The sequence below is a fragment of the Rhinolophus sinicus genome, linkage group LG10, assembly GCF_036562045.2.
Source record: "Rhinolophus sinicus isolate RSC01 linkage group LG10, ASM3656204v1, whole genome shotgun sequence".
NCBI classification, from domain to species: Eukaryota; Metazoa; Chordata; class Mammalia; order Chiroptera; family Rhinolophidae; genus Rhinolophus; species Rhinolophus sinicus.
The window spans coordinates 90,838,120-90,859,545 of record NC_133759.1 but is presented as its reverse complement, the minus strand read 5'-3'; the positions used below and the strand labels follow the sequence as shown (position 1 = coordinate 90,859,545).

Here is a 21,426-nt window from a genome sequence, read left to right as displayed (position 1 = left end):
CTCTGGACTTCCTTCTCCTAATATACAATTTACAATTTAATACTGAATCATCGTATCTTTCCTGTTTCCATAGTTGGTCTTGTCCCACAATAAGATTAGAAGATCTGGAGACAATGGCCATGTTTTTGCCTTTCTTTTTCCCTTACCTGCTTCCTCCTTACACACACACCCTAGAAAAGCTCTGTATATGTATGAAGGTCCCAAATCATTTTGGTGAATAAATTCAAGAGATTCGGGATATTAATGTGCTGACTAATCTTTGCTAATTTCTTTTCTGGACCCTGCCTCTCCTAATTTTAGACTCCACTGTAGGCCAAACATTTGCTCAACATCCAAAACATTGACATGTTTTCTTACTTGGCACAATGGAATAGGGTTTTGATTTCATTTTTAATGAATCGTTTTGTGGTGGTGGTTGCTCTACGGAAACACATTCTCTTTATGTCCACTAGATGGCACCCACATGACTACGCTGATCTTGGGGAACCCGGTGGGAATTTTGTAAGGCGATGAGAAGGCCTTAACATACAAGCAGCAGTAACATGCAACCTATTTATTAGCTGCGGTGGCACATATATGACGGATGAAGCAATTGTGAGGACCTGTGTATGAAATTTAACACAATAAGTAATGTTCCACGTTTCTCATAAAATTAAACATGCTTTTACCGTACAATCCAGCAATTGTGCCCTTTGGTTTTTATCGAAATGAGTTGAAAATTTGTGTCCACACAAAAACCTGCACGTGGCTGTTTATAGCAGCTTTCTTCATAACTGCCAAAAGTTAGAAGCCACCAAAATATCCTTCAGTAGGTGATGGACAATCTGTGGTAACATCCAGATAATGGAATACTATTCGGTACTAGAAAGAAAAGAGCTATCAAGCCACAAAAAGACATGGAGGGACCTCAAATGCATATCACTAGTAGAAAGAAGCCAATCTGAAAAGTTTACCTACTGTATGATTCCAAATACATAACATTCTGGAAAAGACAAAACTATAGAGTTAGGGGATGAGGGAGAGGAAAGGATGAACAGGCAGAGAACAGAGGATTTTTAGGGCAGTGCAACTATTCTGTATGACACCATAGTAGTAGATACATATCATTACATATTTGTCAAAACCCACATAATGTAAAACACTATGAGCAAACCCTGATATAAACTATGAACTTTGGGTGATGATAATGTGTCATGGCTTGTAAGAAATGTGTTACTGTCAAAGTGTGGGATGTCAACAGGGGGCTGAGGCAGTGCATGTGGGGGGAAAGGGTACATGGGAACTCGCTGTACTTTGGCTGTAAACCTGACTTTACCTTGAAAATAAAGTCTATTACAAAGTAAATGCTCTAAGACGTCGATTATTTGTGTCTATTCCCCCTCTCCAGTACAATCCACCCAAATGCTCAGACCCATGAGTATATCACCTCTTGACTCCTCTCAATCACTTATTTCATCCAATCGGAAATCCCATAGACCCTGCTTTCAAATATACACTCAATCTGACCACTTCTCATCAAATCCACTGCCTCCACCCTAGTCTAGATCATCATCATCTCTCAGCTGAATGGATGCAATAGCGTCCTAACTGACCCCCTTGTTTCCACTCTCTCCCTTTAGTCCATTTGCAAAACAAGAGTCAGAATGAATCCTATGACAGCAAAGAGTAGGTCATGTCACTCTCCATATAAACCCCCTCCACTGACTTCAAACTGTAAACAAATAAAACCTGAACTACTTAGCACACCACCTAAAAGTCCCAGATGGTTGAATCATTAGCTATCTCTCTAAACCCATTCTTGTGGTCTCTTAGGCTTATTGTCCTCCTTCTATGACTAATTTCTTTCCACTTCAGCGTCTTCGCACATATTTGTTCCTCTGCCTATTGCACATATTCACATGACCAACCCTTTCTCGTGATGCAAGTCTCAGCCAATGTCACTTCCCTGCAGAGCTCTCATCTTATTACTCCAGCCAAGATGTCTCCACCAGTGATTCTCCATCTTATCCCCCTGCTCATTTTCTTTACAGATTTATAACCATCTGGTATTATACTCTCTATGTCCATCATCTGATTCCTCACCGTAGAATATCAAATCCATGAGTGTGGACAGACTCTAAGGGGGCTGCCCTAATTCCCATTTTCTGGTATTACCCTTGTGTAATCCCCTCCCCTGGAATGTAAGTTGAACATATTCCTAATAGAATACAATAAAGGAGATAAAATTTAATGTACTCTTGATTACATAAGATTGTAATGTGCCTCTTGCTAGAACTCTCTCTTCCTTGCTGGCTTTGAAGAAGCAAGCTGTCCTATTATAAGATGCCCTTTGGAGAGTGCCCCATGATGAAGGTGGCCTCCAGCCAAGAGCCAGCAAGAAAGTGAGGGCCTCAGTCTGGTAGCCAGCAAGGAATTGCATGTGGCCCACAATCACGTGAGCTTAGCAGCAGATTCTTCCCCAGTTGAGCTTTCAGATGAGATAGACTTTGAATACTTAGATGTGTGATGAGTATTGAGAAGTTTAGGGCTCCAAAGGAAGGGGTGGATGTTAGGGGGAGATGACTCTAATCCTGAGGGACCTGGGACTCTTCTGGTATTTTTTGAGAAAATGATAGTTACACTAAGTTGAGGGATGATTTAACCAGGCAGAGGTCATTTGACAAAGAACACAAAGTCGGCTGCATTTTTCTCTACATCTTATTTTACATCAATACCTGGATGTTCGAAACATTTGCACAGTGCTTAATCTACTATTCAGATCTCAGTTTCTAAATAGCATTCTCCATTCCTTTTAGCATTAGTTCCAGGTTGGGTTAGGAAAAGTACAAGATGAGCCTGGATAACTTGTGCCAGGAAGTAGTCAAGTACATGAAAGAACAGAGGAGCCGGGCTGAAGGAGCTTTCATTGACCAAAGCTGTGACAACCTGAGCTTTAGTAAAAGGAATACGATGGCAATGGATTAAAACACTTGGGATTTTTAAAAAGCTCTTGGGTCCATACTAGTAGCCAAGAAAGAGAAGGGGGGAAAAATAAAGTTCTTCTTTCTAAAGGACTGCCAGATAATCAATGTAGAAAAAGAAAAAAAGAAAGGAAAAAAGGAAGATTACCATTTTCAATCTACATTGTAATAACAATTCAGCTGAAGCTCATCATGGGTACATAAAATATATTTCAGGACAGAATGTTCACACAGTGTCAAAGTATCATGCCACAAATCAAATACTTAATATAACCAGAAAAAAACACACCTTTACGACAGCGGTACCTAGGAGTCACCAACTTAATCAAGTGATCAAACTTAGTATTACCCAATGTTATAATCTGCCCTGTGAAATCTCCAAAAAGTCAAGATCATGAAAAATAAAACACTTAGTTTTAGTCTCGATTACAAGAAACCAAAGAGACATAACAATCCAAGGCAATACATTAGCTTTGATTGGATCCTGGAAATCCTATTCAGGAAATAATATCGGGGAACATTATGGAATTATTATTAACTTTTTTAGTTGTGTTAATGGGATTATAGTTATACTGGAAAATGTCCTTATTTGCAAGTAATGTGTACAAAAGCATTTGGAAATGGAGGGTACAATGTATATAACTTTCAAATAGTAACAGCTGGTAAACCTAAGAAAAGGGTATTTGGGTATAGATTGAACTGTTATGTTAACTTTTCTGCAGGTTTGGAATTTAAGGAAAACTGAATTTTAAAAATGAAAATTTTCCACAGGAGGGAGGAGGAGAGGAGAGAGGCAGAGACAGAGACATCTGCTCTAAACCTTCGTCTCTTAAACCTCACGAAGACTCTGAGCGGAAGGGCACATTATCACCATCTGTATCCCAGAAATGAACAAAAAAACCAACTCCAGATAACACAGCCTTGAAGGAGCATAGCCATGACTCAAAATAGGGTTTCCACTACTTCTCTAGATCTTAAATAGCTAAACTGACATTTGCATATGGTAAAGCTCCTTTTGCCTTTCCTCTCCCCTCTCATTTTTCTGTATGAAAAACATAGGCACAAGAGGAAGAGTAAAAGTCAACAAAATCGCATGAAGTCCCATAACATACTCTTCAGATTTGGGTACTTAGCAAATCCCCCAATAGCAGATACAGAGAGATGCTTCTGAGCCCTCGAGAAGATACTGGTGTGTTTTAATACCGTGTTATAGGTAGTGGTTCCATGGTGTGCACAGAGGTATTTCCAAAAGAGTTGGAGAAACTGACCACTTAGGACGCCCACCTTCTTTTGTTACTAAATCTGTAGTGGTTAACTGGAAGAACTTACAGAATTTGAGATGAATCCCTTCCTCTGTTTGTGAGTGTTATGAAGGACCATGGCTGCTCTATATACGACATAAAAGTCTGAGCCCTGGACATGAACTTTGGTGGCCTGGATACAAGTCATCACACCTGCATGACTCTGAATGAGTTGCTGTCCTTCCCTGGGCTATACAGGAGGAAGTGGGAGATGTTAATCTCGGATTCTCTGTAGTGTTAACATCCTACACATCTGAACCTCTAAGACCCCCCCTTGGTCTTCTGATATTGGCCAACTCAGAATTCACCTTGAGTATTGGTCTGACCTGGTTTATATTTCTCCATTGTGTATTTAAATAAATTAGCCATTAGTGTTACTTACAATTTTAAATAGGTTTTACTAAAACACAGCTAGTTTGTTTTTTAAGCTGAAGTTGACTCAAAGTCCACTAGATGGCAGTCTTGTCCCTTTTTCTTCCAAGACCCCTGCCTGTTCACCATTTCTGGGTGCACACTACATGTCAAACACAGAGGGCTCAGCCTTCATGGAATTCACAATGCAATAACCCCTCTTGAGAACCCAGTGCCTCCGCCTTATCTTTTTTAAATCAATAATCAGTACTTACACAAATTCTTTCTATTCAAGATATGGTACTATCCTTTCAATTACAATTAACATTTAAATAAAAATTGCCATTGAAAGGAAAAAAAAAATCAGTAGAGAAATCTAAGTGCCTCTAGTGCTTCTTGCCCTGTCTGTACTTCTTTAATTTCCATTCGTAGTGACGTGCTGGTGAACTCTGAAAAGAATCACCAACCATTCTCCCTTCAGAGCCCTTACGTAGTCTGGAGGACAGAGAAGCAAACAGCACCAAAGGGCAGGTTACAAGGACATTGAACTTGAGGAGAGTAGTGAGGGGAAAACCCCTGGGACCAGACACGAGAGGAGCACATCTCACTTATTGATGGTGAGAGCTTGAGCAACTTTACCCACTATGAACCACAGCTTCTTTTCTGTAAAATAGGATAAATAGATAACGAACTTATGGGGAGATTATGAGAATTAAATAGTGTAAGTAAAGCTCTTAGAATAGCGTCTGGAAAAAATAAGTGCTCAATAAATGGTAGTTACTGCTGTTATTGCTACTATTACCAGTGTGTGTTTTTTTAAATAACTTGAATAATTATAATCATTTTGCTAATAATATTACTATTACTTATGCCTGGACTAATAACTATTTAAATAGTATCATGATAATTATTTGTTTTACATCAGCTATCTCATCTAAGCCTAAAAACCCCATGAGATAAATATTATTCACACCTAAAGGGAAACTAAAGCTCAGAAAAGTTTAGTAACTTGACTTTGTCACACAGCTTTAGGAGGTGAAGCCAGAATTCCAATGGAGGCTATCTGACCATTGAACCATGACTTTAACCTATAGAGTACAACCAAATGACAGGCTACAACCCTATGATGCAGAGACGACACCTAGGATGGCCTCCATTTTGCAGAGTTTCAGAAGCTTGCCAAGGTAACACAGAGTGTTAAGCGAAGGTCTGGTACTAGAAAGCAATTCCCTCCACTCTTAATCCAGTGTCTTTTATTTTATACCAGCATTGTTTAAAGCGTGCAAACTGATTGGACTGTGGAACCCTTTTGCCAAACAATACCTTGCGTGCTCAGTGTCCTCTGAAACACAACTGTGAACCAATTCCTTATGCTAATACTTTTCTTAAAACAACACTGAACTTCTATCAATGCAGCTGGTACACGGACCACCACCGAGTTCCGGGGTGATTACTGCTGGCACTGCAGAGCCCTGGTGGTCATTTACAGAAATGGAAATAGGATGGCGGTTTTATTATGTCCAGTCTCTTTGAATGCAGCCCATGAAGTAAGACAGAAAGCAATGTGAAGAACACTGATAGAAAAGAAATCTCACAAGAGCAAAACCAGTGAAAATAGTGTGTTGGATTAAGGGTGGAGAATTGGTATTGAGTATTTTAAAATTCGTTTCCAAGGTACTGAATCATTAAATCACAAATGCTAAGGCCAGGAAATCTGCTCAATTTATTCTTCTCTCACAGAAGATGTGCTCTCACAGTCAGCCAGAAAAATGGCACAGTCAACATTTTGTTAAAAATGCCAGGAATCAGATTTGTCAAGTTATATGAATATCAAAAACATTTCATAGTACAACTTCTACAACAAGGAAGTGCACTTAGATCTAATTTAAATTTCCTTGCTTAGAATGTTGAGTCTTTGGTAAAAATAGGAAACATTTCACAGTTCCATTACTATGCTTTACTTGCTTCTATATATGTATTCTTCCCATTTACCGCTCTGAACTTTTCCACTCATTTCCATCCTTTGAGTAATCTTAACATAAACCTCTTCAGGTTTGCTCTCGTGTTCAATAGACAGCTATCAGAAGGTGATGGCAACCTTTAGTGGGATTCCTCAGTAACATCAGACAAGGAGCTCCAATTCACATGCAGAGAAACATTCCTTAAAACTGTCTTTCTCCTCTCTTCACACTCACCATTTTTCTTAAACCCCACACCTGCTCCAAAGCCTCTCTTCTGCCCCAATTCACTCAGCCTCACTAAAACTCTTACCCAAATTAAAGCCCCTCATGATACTTGATTCTTTTGCTCCCCTTCCTTGCATTGCCAACATATTAGTATCTTCTATCCCTGATGGGGCTTCCGCTCTCCAATTCATTCTTCACCCTCTTCTGCTTTCCATGCCACATCTATCTCCTTTCCCAAAACTGATTACTGGGACCCGAGGGAAGGTTCAGACACTGAGCCACCAAAGATAAAATTCTGTAATAGGGGATAGATTGTTTAATATATTTTCTTCTATTGCTACCATATTAAATAACAAAGAAAGGATAGAGACCCCAATGGACCTCAATCTTACGTCTCTTTGAACTGAAAGAGCTAATGTTAATTTGAAAATGCTTCCTCTTTCCATCCTCCCTTGTCCAAGTTGAGAGTACTTCTCCCTCAATCTTTCTCTTATACTTTCTCATTCTCATTTTCTCCTACCTCCATGCTTCCGTGGCTTTTTAACCCCATTTCCTTTACCAGACTCCTGATTTCCTTCCTTTTTTCCTGCCTATTCTTTAGGTTTTTTGGTGGTTCCCAAAGACAGAGCTAAGAAATGTTCAAGACCCCGAGAAATTGAGAGACTGATGACCCATTCTCAAAATGAGACAGGAAGGAAGGGATGGAGAGAAGTAAATAGAACAACTGCAGCCTTCAGCATGTGGAAACACGGCTTGTATTTTCATTGTTTCTAGAGTGCAGAAAATTTTGAACAAGAGAATATTTTCTTAACAGTCAACGCTTTTTGCTAAGAAATTTAGCCCTTGATATTTGAAGCAAACGGGCTTACAAGACACAGTCTGAATATCAAAATCCATTCCATTCTACCTTGCACAGTTGCCTGGTAACATCTAAGTGAGTACGTCAGCTGTACTTGAAATCCCATCGGTCTTGGACCCACCTTAACAGCATTATAAAACTCTTCTCCTAGGAGATTCAGACTCTGGGCCAGCAGCAATTCTGATCCAGTCATTAATTGCTTTCTTTGCAAATACAGATGATAAAAAAATGCTCACCCAGTACGGAAGCATGATTATCTCAAAAGCAGTATCTACAGCCCCTCTGACCCTCATTTAAACTGAATTGGCATCTTCATCCAAAGCAACTACACTTTGAGGATTTACACAGAAATCAGCTTTATGTAAAACAACTTGATAAAAGAGAATATAGCAACTGATATGTTCTCACCTATTTTACAGATGAGGAAACTGAGGTTCCAACAGGAAAAGTGATGTGTCCAACGGTACACAAAATGAAGGCAGTGATGGAGTAGAGCATATGGTCTCTCATTCCAGTTCTCTTTCTACTGTATCCGTTTATGTCCTTAGCTTACTAGTGAGGGTTCTGTGAGGAAGGCAGAAAAACAGGATTTCTTGATCAAAGGATTTTTGAAAGTGTGGGAAAGTAAGTAAAAGGTATTTCTTTACTTCTACATGCCTTAGACTTTTCAATATGCTACTGTGTACTGTGAATTTCTAGATGGGAATCTATTGGGTCTGTTCATCACAGTTATTTGGCCACAGAATAATCTTCCTTGCATATACAGAGGGTGACAAAAAAATGTATATACATTTTAAGAAAGGAAAACCATATTAAAATTGTAACACTCAATATATATCAATAACAAAAGATGAATACAAGTCACGTTTGACTACTGCAATTACAAGAGGTGCTCAAAGTGGTTATAATCAGTTTCCAGATACTTCTGATTATGGCGAACTACTGCTTGAGCAACGTTGACCAACGTGTCCACTTGTATATGTGTTTTTAGCACCCCCAGTATACATTAAAATAACTTCTGGAACCAGTAATCCATGAAGTGTGCTTTTGAGCTATATATACAATACATGTACCCCTTTTTGCTGGAATTGACCAATCTACCAGCCATTTTGACCTTGTTATTCCAGCAAGAGTTTGTATCAACCCAAACACTTCGTGGTTGGTGGGGTACCTACAGATACATGATGCGATCTCTTCATCTCCACTGTAACTTCCTGTCTCCAAGTCACCACTTCTCTAGACTGATTTTTCCCCCCTGTAATCTAACTGGTTTTCTTGCTTCTATTTTTGCTCCTCTGAGGTATGTTCTCTACTTGTTAACCATGGTGGGATTTATAAAATGTAAACCAGAGCAGGTTCCTCCCCTTTACCCACTTCCCACTATGGGGACTATGAAGTTTGATGAGCAAACTCCTGCATCCTTTCAGACCTCATCTTCTAGCAACCTTCTCCGTGTTTGCAATACCATGACCAGCTCATCCTTTCTGTCCTTCCTGGAACATGATAAGCCTAGTCTTGCACAAGGACCTCTGCCCTTGCTGGTATCTTTCTACGTCACTCTGTCCCCGTGTCATCACATGGCTGACTGGTTCTTTTCCTTCAGGTCTCTGTTCAGGTGTCACCTTCTTAGAATTGTTTTGCTAACCCAATCTCTACTGCATGTCTCTATTTCATTTTCTTCAAAGCACAGAACATTACTGGAACTATTTTTGTTCATTGTTTACTATGTCTCCCTTATAAGGGCCTCAACGGTGTTATCACTGAAACATCAGTGCCCAGGACAATTACCTGGCACACAGTGGGCATTCAATAAATATTTGTTAAATAAACAAATGAACACAATGGTAACTCTTTGCCCTTAAGGGTTCTCAGAACATGGGCACCTTGCCAAAACTGAACATTGCTTTCTAAGTTAATATAAAGTAAAAAAAAAATGTATATTAATATACAGGAATATTTTAACAGTCATTTATTAGGTGTGAAATAATTGTGTATGAAAGGCTAAGTAACGTTTTGCTAAAGTGCAAAATATGTTTCTTCTCAATAACAATTGTTGATTATTTTAAGAACCTCTCAGTTCACATTACCCCCAAAATGTTCGCTTAGAAACAAATGACCAAGAAAGATAGTTGACAAAGCACTGTACTGCAATTGAGGAGACTGAAGTCTGCATCAACACATGCTTCGCCCTTTCTATGACCTTGGCAAGTCACTTCTTTGCTCTGAGCCTCAATTTCCTTATTTGTAAAACAAAAGACTGGACTAAATTATATTTAAGGCCCATTAAAGCCTTTACACCCTGATTGCTGAAGTCAGAGGCTTGATTACAATATTCAATCTTCTCTAATTCTCAGTGATCCGTTCTACGTTTTTGTGTTCAAGGAAGAAGATGTCAATTTCACCACATTCACAACATAAATCAAGAAATTCCTACGCACGCTAAAATGGAAAAGTAGCCAACAATTATATAATAGAGCCTTTTTCATTAATCCCAGTAATTACTGAGTACCTAAAATGAGGTACTGTTCTGTCCGGATAGTGCTTTCATTATTCTAGTTGATGAGACATACAGTAAATAAGATGCAGAAGTAAAACATGTAATAAATAGATAATGTTAGGTGCTGAGGATATAAATAAAGCATAGAGAGGGATTATAACACGTTCTGGGCAGGATTAAAATTTTAAATAGGATGGTCAAGGAAGACGTCACTGAGATGGTGATGGCTGAGTAAAGAACTGAAAGGACTGAGAAAGAGTGAGCCATGCAGAAATCTGGGGGGAGAACAATCTAGACAGTGGAAACAGCAAGTATTTATGCCTTGAGCTTGGAACTTGCCTGGTATGTTCAATGAACAGAGAGCTCACCACTGTGGCTAAAGCAGAACAAGTGAGGGAAAGAGTGGTAAGGGATGAGCTGGGGGAGGCAACGGGCCCCTAGCAGTCGTGGTGAAGACATGGGCTTTTACTCTGCATGAGGAGCATAGTGATTGGAAGATTTCTAGTAGAGGCTGTATTTTCACAGAATCAATTCGTCTGTTGTGATGCAAATAGTGTGTGTGTGTGTGTGTGTGTGTGTGTGTGTGTGTGTGTGTGTGTGTCTGTGTTTAGTAGGAGGCAAGGGCTGGGGAGAGTCCAATTAGAAGTGATTGTGATAATTCGGGAAAGAGATGGTGGAAACATTACCCAACGTGGTTGCAGAAAAACAAGATGGAAACTGGCCCAATTCTGGATATAATTTAAAGACAGATGTGACAGGATTTGCTAAGAAATCTGACGTGGGGTAGAAAGAAGGAGGTTTATCTTTAGTGACCCCTCCCTCATTCCCTAGCTAGGGTAGAGATGTTAATTCTCGGCCAATGTTATCATCAAATATCCCCTTCTATTCTAAGTCATCGCCTCACTCAATCAGAATTGTGAGACTCTGAAGCTGACAAGAACCACCAAGTATGATCTAAGCTCATCCGTAGCAATTCCATGGAGGTGACGACTCCTCTGTTATGCCTCTGATACGCTCTGAGCTTCAGTGTCTTCCCCGCTGGCTCATTTCATATTGACAAGTCCTCTTTGCCCGCCTTGTATTTACGATCTTGGTGCTACAGGCCGAACTCCTTGAGGGCGAAGGCAGTGCTCTTCCCCTTCAGAAAGTAGACACACCGAGTATGAAATAAGTGACCTGCTGGGTTTTGTTTTCTATCCAGGAACCATGGATAATATATAAAATAGATATTATTAAAAATATATAAATAAATAGATATCTGTACCTATACCTATACCTATATCCGATTCATTCTAACCCAAACTGTGTTTTCTAGAAAGAAAAAAAAAATGTAAGAATACCACAAAAAAAATTTACACACGACCCTGAATAGCAGTTCCCAAATCTGGTGGGTTAGAGAATCAACAAGGTATTCTGCTAAGAATGTAAATCTTCACCTCTTGACCCAGTGAATTCGAATTTCTGGCAGCAGGGCCCAAGAATACGCATTTATGATACCTTTCCCTGGCGATTCCAGTGTTCCATAAACCCAGGCTGAGTCACCACTAGCCCAGCAGCTCTAGGTTTATGGACCTCTGCCATGAGTGCAGCTCCAACGAGAGCAAGGGCTGGCGCTATTCTCACATCACTTGCTGTTTTGGTCAAGAAGGTCCTATAATCCCTGTCATATTCATAGACCCCTTTACTGCTCCATCCCCCCACAGTCTGGCTCTGGAACCACATTCAGGTGGAAGGACATTTGGTCTCCAAAGTGCTGGACAGTAGGTGGCAATAGGCCCAGCGTCTGTTAAAAAGACCCTCCCTTCCCATAAACAGTCAGTGGACGTGTGGGGTCTTACTGGGGTGATGCTAATGCTTCCAAATGGATTTATGGTGACGTAAATTACAACCTGGTAATTTACTTTTTAAAAAAAATGATTGAATTGTGTGAATGTCATACAGTAACATGGGTGAATTACATGATATGTAAACTATGCCTTAATAACTTTATTTATTTGAAAAAGAGCCCATATCCTGTAGCTGGAGAGCAGACAAAGCTGAAGATTATGCACAGGGAGTAACTGTAAAAGTGGCAGAACTTCAGAGGAGACGGAATTCTTACCTTAGACTGGTCTCTTATGCCAACATTGGGCCCCTGGTAAGGGAAGATAACCCCACCTGGGATAAGCATATCTGTGTAGATGTCCTTGAACCCCCAGACAACCCTGAACTCTCTGGGCTTGCAGAAATGGCTGGATGACTTTGAAGAAACCCTAAACGAGGCAGGTGGACTTTCACTTCCTAAGACAGCGCTGGCGTTTCTCAAGATCTGTTCTCGCCCCTTTTCTGGGCACCAGACCAATAACTAGCATCACATCTTTTCATGATCCAACTGCGAAAATCATGAAGGTGCTAAAAGAAAAGAGGGATTCTAAGGCAGTGGAACGCACACCGGGAGGTGTCCTGCAGGTGTCTGGAGACTGTTTGGGGGTGACCCTAGTGCTGGACCAAGGGGGGAGAGTAGAATATACAGTTAGGCAAAGGGGGATTTGGTGGTATGGCGCAATATTCCCTAACAAGTTTTAACACCCCAGGAAGTACCTCGGAAGAAGGCTCTAATAGGTTTCTAAGGAAGACTGAAAAAGGAAATGACCAGCATGAAATGAAACAGGTAGCAGAACTGCCTTAGCAAACTGTGGAGAATAGAATCAAAAGGCTCAGAGAAGTGGGTCTGCTAGAATGTGTCTACTATACATCAGAAAACCCACTAGCTGACTGTGTTCCACAGAAGGGCTCAGAGGAAGTTCCGCTTACCCAGGAAGGAAGAAATGCACTGGTGAGGGGGCAGCTCACTCATCGCTCATCAATGATTGGCTTCTGTAGGCTGACACAGACAGTAGGAAATGTACAGAGTTGCAGAACGGGGCTTTCTGGTAACAAAGGGGGATGCTAGAGTACCAGGGTATCAAGGCCGGGTGGTACCAATTTAAACATCAAAAGCAGAGTGGGCAGAATTAATCAGCAGCAAGTTTACACTGGCAGCCACGGGGGGTGGGGGGGGGCGGGTCTGACCTGCAGGCTGCCATGGAAATAGTGATGTAAGCCCAGGTTCCAGACCTGAACCTTTCTCAGGCCCAGAACCCATCGACTGAAGAAGACAGTCTTCATGAGGGACAAACTGTAAAGCGCTATGGCAAATGTATACAGAGCTGACCTCAACCAGTTCTTCCCCAGAAGGACCTATAGTCATTTCCCTGGGTGATGTTACACTGGAGAAAACAGACTGTCCAGTTCTTTCAAGCATCGTTGGACACAGTGACCAAGTTCATTGGTGGTGCCATCCAGAGAACCAGAGTGCCATTAGGAGTTCTAGCTCAGGTCTTGCCTCCCCTGATCTACAGGCCAAATGGTACTCGTTTCCCCACACCCCAAACACATTATCAGAAAGGACATCACCAGCTGTTGGCAGGGCCTTCCCATTGATTCTTTCACCTACAGGGTAAGAACTATCACAGTCGGAAAGACCAAGCAGCCGTCACAAAATCTCCTCCCCATGCCTGGCTGAAAATAAAAATGAAACAGATAAGGAAAAATTAGAGTAAGAAATAAATGGAAACCAATATTGCACCGAGGTGGAAGGGCAGACACGAGGGCCACCCTCAAAGACACAAAGGACGCAGGAATGACAGCCTATCATAGCCTCATAGAACTATAATCTCCTAATTAATCAGCCTAACCCCTGAAAAAGAACGGATGGGCCATGAGAAACCAATAGTGGGTCAAACAGCAAATTTAACTAAGTAGAAGCCCCAACGGAGGCTTCTTTACGGTAGCAGATAAGCACAGCTATGGGTAGGTGGTATGTGGCGAATAAATTCTTCCCCACATTCATGAGGAGAGCTGTGCACCTCACGGCCCTGGGTTCCACTGAGCTTACCGCATACTTCCAGAGGCTGTCATGGCGACAGACGAAATGGCTTATTAAAGACACAGCTGATGTGTCACTTAGAGATGACACTCTGAGGGGATAGGGTGCCATCCTCTAGGAGGCACTCTACTCTACAACCAACAGGACTTGTATATGGGCCTATTCCAAACAGATCGCTTAAAGAATAACAACATTGGCTCAATTAACAATGAAACTCCATTCTGTCCAACAGATTAAAAAGCAATTTTTTTATAACTGCAACATCACAGCATTTGTGAAACTGGAAAAAAAAATAATACAATGAATATTCTAGTAGACAAGGAGTGAAAGTAGCAGTGAGACTTCTCACCATCCTTCTCAGTGACCGGTGGGAGAATCTGTGCTTCCACAACTTGAGTATCTCTGGCTCTAGAGGTGCTGGCTCCGAGAGGGGACACTTCTGGCAGTAGACACAGTAAGAGAGCCATTACAGTTAAAGCTAAGATGGCATTTGGTTACTTGAAGGTCCTGCCTCAATAGATCATCACCACGGTAAGGCATTTCCATCCTCTCAGGGAGAATTAACCCTGATGAGCACGAGGGGGTAGGACTGCTGTCACTTAAGGGGAGCAGACAGGAATATATACTTGACAGTCTGATAATCTATGGCGGCATCTCTTGATACTGCCATGGTCAAATTTAACTCTAAATGGGAAAGCAGAGCAACGATAGCTGATAAGGACATGCTGACCAGGGGCTCAGGCTTCTAAGGGATGAGTGTCTGAATCATCCCAAGGCAAGCCACCTAGACCTGAGAAGTCCTGGCTGAGCGTAAGAATCATCTAGAATGGGCGGTAGAGAAGGGTGATGATGAATATCAGTCACAGACTCAGGACGAACTGTAGCAGCTCTGGAGTTCATCCCACTAACCCTCCTGAATCCAGGAGAAGCTGTGACTGGATGGAATGAACTTCATGTGAGCAATGCAAGAGGTAGGCTACAAAAGACAGGTCCTTGCTGGACCACTGTCCTGGGCTGGCACGCCCAGACCCCAGACTCCACCAGGCACTGGCTGGTTGCTCACCCTGACCCTCTTCCCTAGAGAAATGCCCTCTGTAGACAAGAGGTACTTCACCCAGGAAATTGTGTACAAAACCCCTTCTGGGGTAGCCCACAGCCAACGGCTACCTTCTACGTGGTACAACGGCTAGCCTCTGCCTCAAAGTGGGCCAACTCCACAGGGCAGTTTACACTCCAGGGATCTCCCCCATCACCTTAGATCGGACAGAGATTGCACTGTATCTGAGACCACAGTCTTGCTCTCCAGCTTTTCCCTTCCTTAACCCATTTCTCTCTCTCCCTTTTTAGCTTGCCCCTGAATTCCTGTCTGAGGCTTTGTTTCTGAGGCTCTGTTTCTACAAAACTCATCCTTAGGCACAGCAGCATAAACCATGCATATTGTCTCTTCTGGGTCTCACGTAGAAGAAATCAGGGAATCAACAGGCCCAGTCTGGTACAGTAGCCACAAGTCATCAGAGCCCTAGGTTCCCTCTGTCTTTCTTCCTCTTCCTCCTTAGCTCATAGGTGCTGCCGTAAGACTGCCATCACCTCCACATTCCAGGTAGAGGAAGAAGGAAGGGATACCAGAACAAGAGCACATCTCACTATGCTTAGTACTCCTTAAAAGCTTCCATGGAGGTGCTATCCAATGATTCTTCACATCTAGTGGCCCCACCACCCCAGCTGTAAGAGAAACTGGGAAATATGGACTTTCAGCTGGGCACCCCGGAGCACCAAATAACAAAGTCTGTTAGAAAGGAAGAGCTAAGAACATTCTAGCAGTCTCTGCTACAGGCTCTGACTATAATAGAAGGAACTGGGAAGGGGGGAGGGATGCTTCGGGAATCCAAACCTTCTCCAATAGCAGTCCCTTCCAGATCCTCTCACCAGAGTTCAACTAACCAAGAAGTGTGAGGAGAAGGGTAGCTATAGCAAGGGAAAGGAAAGCAGCAATATGTGGAACCAGGCCTCGTTCAGAGGCAGTCATGCGATCACATACCCTCATCTGTAGGAAAATCCTGAGAGATGGAGAGTGGGTGGGCATTTTTTGATCCTGAGTCCTTCCTGTGGAAGCCCCATTTTCTCCCCCCTCTGGTCATATTCCCTAGTCTGAGTAGAAGTTGAAGCATCAGGCATTAACAAAATTGCCCAGGGCTCTGCAGAGCTTATGGTTTATTTACTGTGCAAATTCTAAATGCTCAGATCCAACCACAGTACAACTAATTACCATCTCAATGAAATCTCTGTCAAAGAATTACCAGAACCAGTTTCCATCTTCCAAAAAGCTCAATGGGGGGAATAATCACATCAAATTTCTGCTGAACAATATGAAACAAAAATGTGCACTCCAAACTTTTTTTGAAGGGTACATTAAACCTTGAGGACAAAAATTGCTGAAAAGCCTTAACATACAGAAACGTTTTTCTAAATTACTTCATCGTCGTTTCTTGAATTTGAGAATCGTCTGTCTCCTATAAGTCTACCTCTCTACGTCCTAATAATGTGCTTATTCCAAACAGATTGCTTAAGAAATGATCACATTGGCTATAATTCCATTATAAAGCCATTCAATTCAACAACTAAAATCACTTTTATAACTAAATCACAATATCTCTGTAAAACAGAAAGAAAAAGGGGGATGCAGTTAATACTCTTCTTAGAACTAAAGGAATAGTATGTTCAAAGACAGGCTGGAGGTCAGATAAATCAGAGAACCCAAACCTTCTGGTTCCTATCTCCAGGCTCTGGCCAGCAAGACACATTCCCTCCACAATTCCTTTTTATTTACACCTTACTCTAGTGGCAGAATCTACAGTTGTGCCCCAGTTTTCATTTTCCCTTTCTTTTAGTAACAGAACCTCTTGAGTTTTCACCAGTAATATGGCTGTCCTGGTGGGGGTATTCCCCATTTCCCTTACCTGCTACATATAGCCACCCCAACAAGCTTGGAAATGATACGCAAAACTGCCAATCATGTCCTTCAAGATGGCGTGGCTTTCCCTGCACGCTCTTTGTCCCCACACTTCTGGCTGTAAAGTGAGGATTATAAAAACCCTAGAAGCCCATGTTGAGGTTCATAGAGCAATGCTGCTAGCCTTAGACCACTCACCTCTGAACTTTTATGTGCAACAGAAGGAAACTTCCATATTATCGAAGCTGCTATGTTGGATGATCTGCTTTTCCCTTAAATAAGTTCCACCGAGCCCCAGATTTTAGTCACTCAGGAGTCTCACTTTAAGGCACATTGGAAGTGAAATGAGTTCAGAGGAGAGCGACTGGAAAGCAAAGTAACTAGAAATCATGACCCAGGAGGGACCATTTCAAAGCCATGGGAATGCATAATTTGAGGAAGAAAAGAAAGGTATCAGGGGAAATTCTCTTCGTATGTTTCAAGGATCATCATGTGAGGAAATGACCATACTTGCACCCACATATATCAAGGAACTAAAAGAAGATTAATTTCCAGAAGCCCAATAGTAACAAATTTTAGCCTCGTTAAAGGAGTTGTCTCAGAATCACAACAACCCAGAGATAGGCAGGAATGCCCTGGGTACTAATGAGCTCCCTGTCCCTGGAGGTATGCAAGCACAGTTTGATAGGAGAGAATGTAGAGTTCTGACAGAGCTAGGTTCTAATTCTTACTCTGCCAATTAGTAATTGTTGTTTCTTAATATTTGTGAGCCAAGTCTTAAATTATAAAATGAGATTAACTTTAGTAATTAGTGAATTGAGCTGTAAATAATAAAAGGAAATACGTGTGAAAGACTTTCCAATGGAGGTGCTAGATGACCCTATTTGGTGGGGATTTTAAAGTAGGGTTTAATCAGAGGGAAAGAGGGAAGGATGCTCATGATAAATGATCTTGTGATTCTGCAATGCTTATTTCCCTTTCAGCGACATATAAGCATGATGCGTAATGAAAAAGCCTGGCTAACAAATAAGTCAGTCAGTCCTTCCTCTGTGAGTACCAGATGTTTCAGGGATAATTAAGTTGAGTAGCACTCACTCACTCCAACCCCCCATCCCACACCCATAGGAAAGCTCGGAGGACTTCAGCATCTTTATTGGATGGAAGATTTAAAACGTCTGGACATCCCAGAAGTTCTGCCAAGACTATTTTCCTATTTAAACTCATACTTGGTCCAAACTTTCGAGAAAGTAATGGGTTCTAAAAGGCAAAGCATATCTGTGATACAGAGAAAGCAAATACGTAGGAGTCAAGAGGGTGAGGTCTGGTCTCATAACTGACAGTGACTGACTTTCCGGTCTTGAACAAGCATCCACCTCTTTAGAACTGGTATCCAAGTCTTAAATGCAAGGGGGTTGGGAAAGATAACCTAAGGGTCCTCCCGGGTTCAGAATCCTATTCTTTTCATTCAAAAAGTAAGATGACCCAGTTACATCACTCCCTTCAAGTTCAAAACCCACTGAAGCCCAGGGTATAGGATCCAGAACAGAACCATGGAAATTTCAGAATATATAATACTCATGTGACATAGATAATGAAGTTTTGTGAGCAGATAGAAATAATCCCCTTTCAGAGCAATAGAGCTATGAGTAAGGATATCACAGCCTTAAAATTGCCTAGGGTAAGTGCAGGGGGTTGTTCATAAGGAACCAAGAGATGCCAGTGCAGAGATGGTCTTTATTGGGTACTATGGATGGTGATGAAGGCTATGGCATTTGGCGTGATTAAACCTGAGTTTGAATCTAAGCCCTACCACGTGCTGTTTTGTTGACCTTGAAGAAGTCATTTTCTAGGCCTCATTTTCTTTCCCAGTAAAGAGCCACCCCATTGTTTTTGTTTGTTTGTTTGTTGTTTGTTTTTTAATGACAATTAAATGAAGTAATGATTGTAAAATTCTTACCACTTGACCAGACAATTTACCAACTGGATTTATACCTATCTGAAGATAGGGACTTTGATTATCTTATTCAACAGTATTCCTAGAAGATAGTCCTCACATGGTACAGAGTAAGTGCTCAAGAAACTTTCAAATGACTGATACCACATGCCTAAAAGTCTACTGATAAAAACTGCTGACCCACTTCTCTAATTACCTGATCCCTCTTTTGATCAGGAGATCAAGAGAGAGAGACAGCATCACTATTCTTACCACACCCCCTTTTCTTCTACATCTGCGTTTATGTACCGTAACCATATTTACTGCATCTGCATGGCCTTTGGACCCCTATCTAGATGATGCAAATTGACATCACTGTTCTTGGTCATATTCAAAGTTACCTCTACAACATCTCCATCACTTGGTAATAGCCATTCTAACAGGTGTGAGGTGGTGTCTCATTTCGATTTGCATTTCCCTAATAGTGAGTGAAGTTGAGCATCTTTTCATGTATGTGCTGTGGTACATATACAATGGTATATAATGGAATATGACTCGGCCATTAAAAAAAATGAAAAACTGCTATTTGCAACACTATGGATGGATCTTGAGATTATCATGCTAAGTAAAATAAGTCAAACAGAAAAAGTCAAGAACCATATGATTTTTCTCATACGTGGGATATAAACCTGAAAGCCACAAACAAACAAAAACTCATAGACACAGAAAACAACAGTATGGTGGTTACCAGAGGGAAAGGAGGGGTGGTAAAAAAAAGGGTAAATGCGGCCAAATATATGGGGATGGAAAGAGATTTGACTTTGGGTGGTGAGCACATAATGCAATCTACAGATGATGTATTATAATATTGCACACTTGAAAGCTATATAATCTTATTAACCAACGTCACCCAATAAATTTAATAAAATTTAAAAATAAACAAGTAAAATAAATAAATAAATAAATGTTGGGCCTTCCAATGGGAGGAAAAAGTATCCTGCCTTATGAACCTGAAATTTCAGTCTTTTGATTTTGGGGGGTTAAGTAGATTCTTCACTTTGTTTGGACACTAATGGAATTCAGCATAGGAAAAATCAATCAGATATGGTAATAAAACATGTAAGCAATTTGTTGAGTCATAGAATTATAGCATAGGCTCTCACTGCACTACCCCAAATAGGGTACAAAGAAAACTCAGCTTATAGATAATATTTTCAACCAAGTCAACCACCATTTATAAGGTTTTTCTGCTAGTTTACTTAGCTGGAATTTTACACAAGCCAATTTAGACACACTTCTGCCTTGGGAATCACAGCAATTACAACCATAATACCAAAAGAGTACTTTTTAAATAATCAGCATCATCATTGTAATTATTCAGCCAACAAAAAGGGACACTTTCAAAGCAGCAAACTTTTATAACCAGGGTATTATTAAATATAAATCCCCAAAGGATAAATTCATAGAAGAATAATGTGTTCTGTTAAAAATTAGAAATTGGTTGACAAATATGCACATAAATGATGCACATTGTGCAAGCCAGCTTGGCTTTGCTGTTACCAAAATCTTTTTACAAAAAATTTTTTTTCATATCTCTGTAAATATTAAAAGACAAAGTCTACGTCTTTTGTTTTTCCAAAGTAGAGGTAATTGTATATAAATCATTTTTGATTCCTATAAAATTGTATTCGTATTGATGGCTTAGATCAAGGCCACTTCCCTTAGTGAAAATACAGAAATTATTTCTTATTGCCTAGACCTATATCTGCTGCTCAATGTAGTCACCATTAGCCACATTTAGCCACTGGGCACTTGACATGGGGCTAAAACTAAGAAGTTGCATTTTTAGTTATATTTTTATTGATTTAAAGTTACAAATTTAAGGAATATAAAATACTTTTCCATTAAACATAACTTCATGATTTCAGTAATACCACATTCCTCTTTAATGATTGATAATTTAGCATCTGAATGGAGCTGAACTGAAAGCATAACACATACACCAGATTTCAAAGACTTAGTAAACAAAAATAATGGAAAAAATCTTAATTTAATATTCATTATTTGTTGAAATGATAATGTTTTGGATATGCTGGGTCAATAAAATGTATTTTAAAACCATTTTGCCCTAATAGTGCAAAACTATTTTGAACTTATATTTTAATTGTGACTACTAGAAAATGTTTAATTATGTATGTGGTTCACATTATATTTCTATTGAACAGCACTCATCCTGCAATCTAGAAATATCTACTTGCTCAAGTTCTACTTCCTGTAATGGTGGTGAAGCTTATATTTGGCTGACTCTCCCACAGATAACATTTGTAAACAGTGGACAAAACGGGGAAAACAACTTTTTTTTGAAGGACTGGAGAGCAACCAAAAGTATGAAGGAATCAGAGGAAATTTGGCCCTTGAAAGAAGGGAACTCCCCTGGATAAAATTCACATTTATTAAGCTTTGCACCTGTGGGCGTTCACTA

At 40.6% G+C, this 21,426-nt stretch overlaps 1 long non-coding RNA gene across 3 annotated transcripts in view; it reads right to left on the bottom strand.

Moving 5' to 3' along the window:
- Window positions 1-21,426, bottom strand: part of LOC109457455 (uncharacterized) — a 611,744-nt gene that overhangs the window by 103,452 nt on the left and 486,866 nt on the right. For all 3 annotated transcript variants that reach the window (XR_012489845.1, XR_012489844.1, XR_002139027.2), the window contains one exon: window positions 8,066-8,221. This is a non-coding gene — a long non-coding RNA (uncharacterized LOC109457455). The remainder of the gene's footprint in view (window positions 1-8,065; window positions 8,222-21,426) is intronic.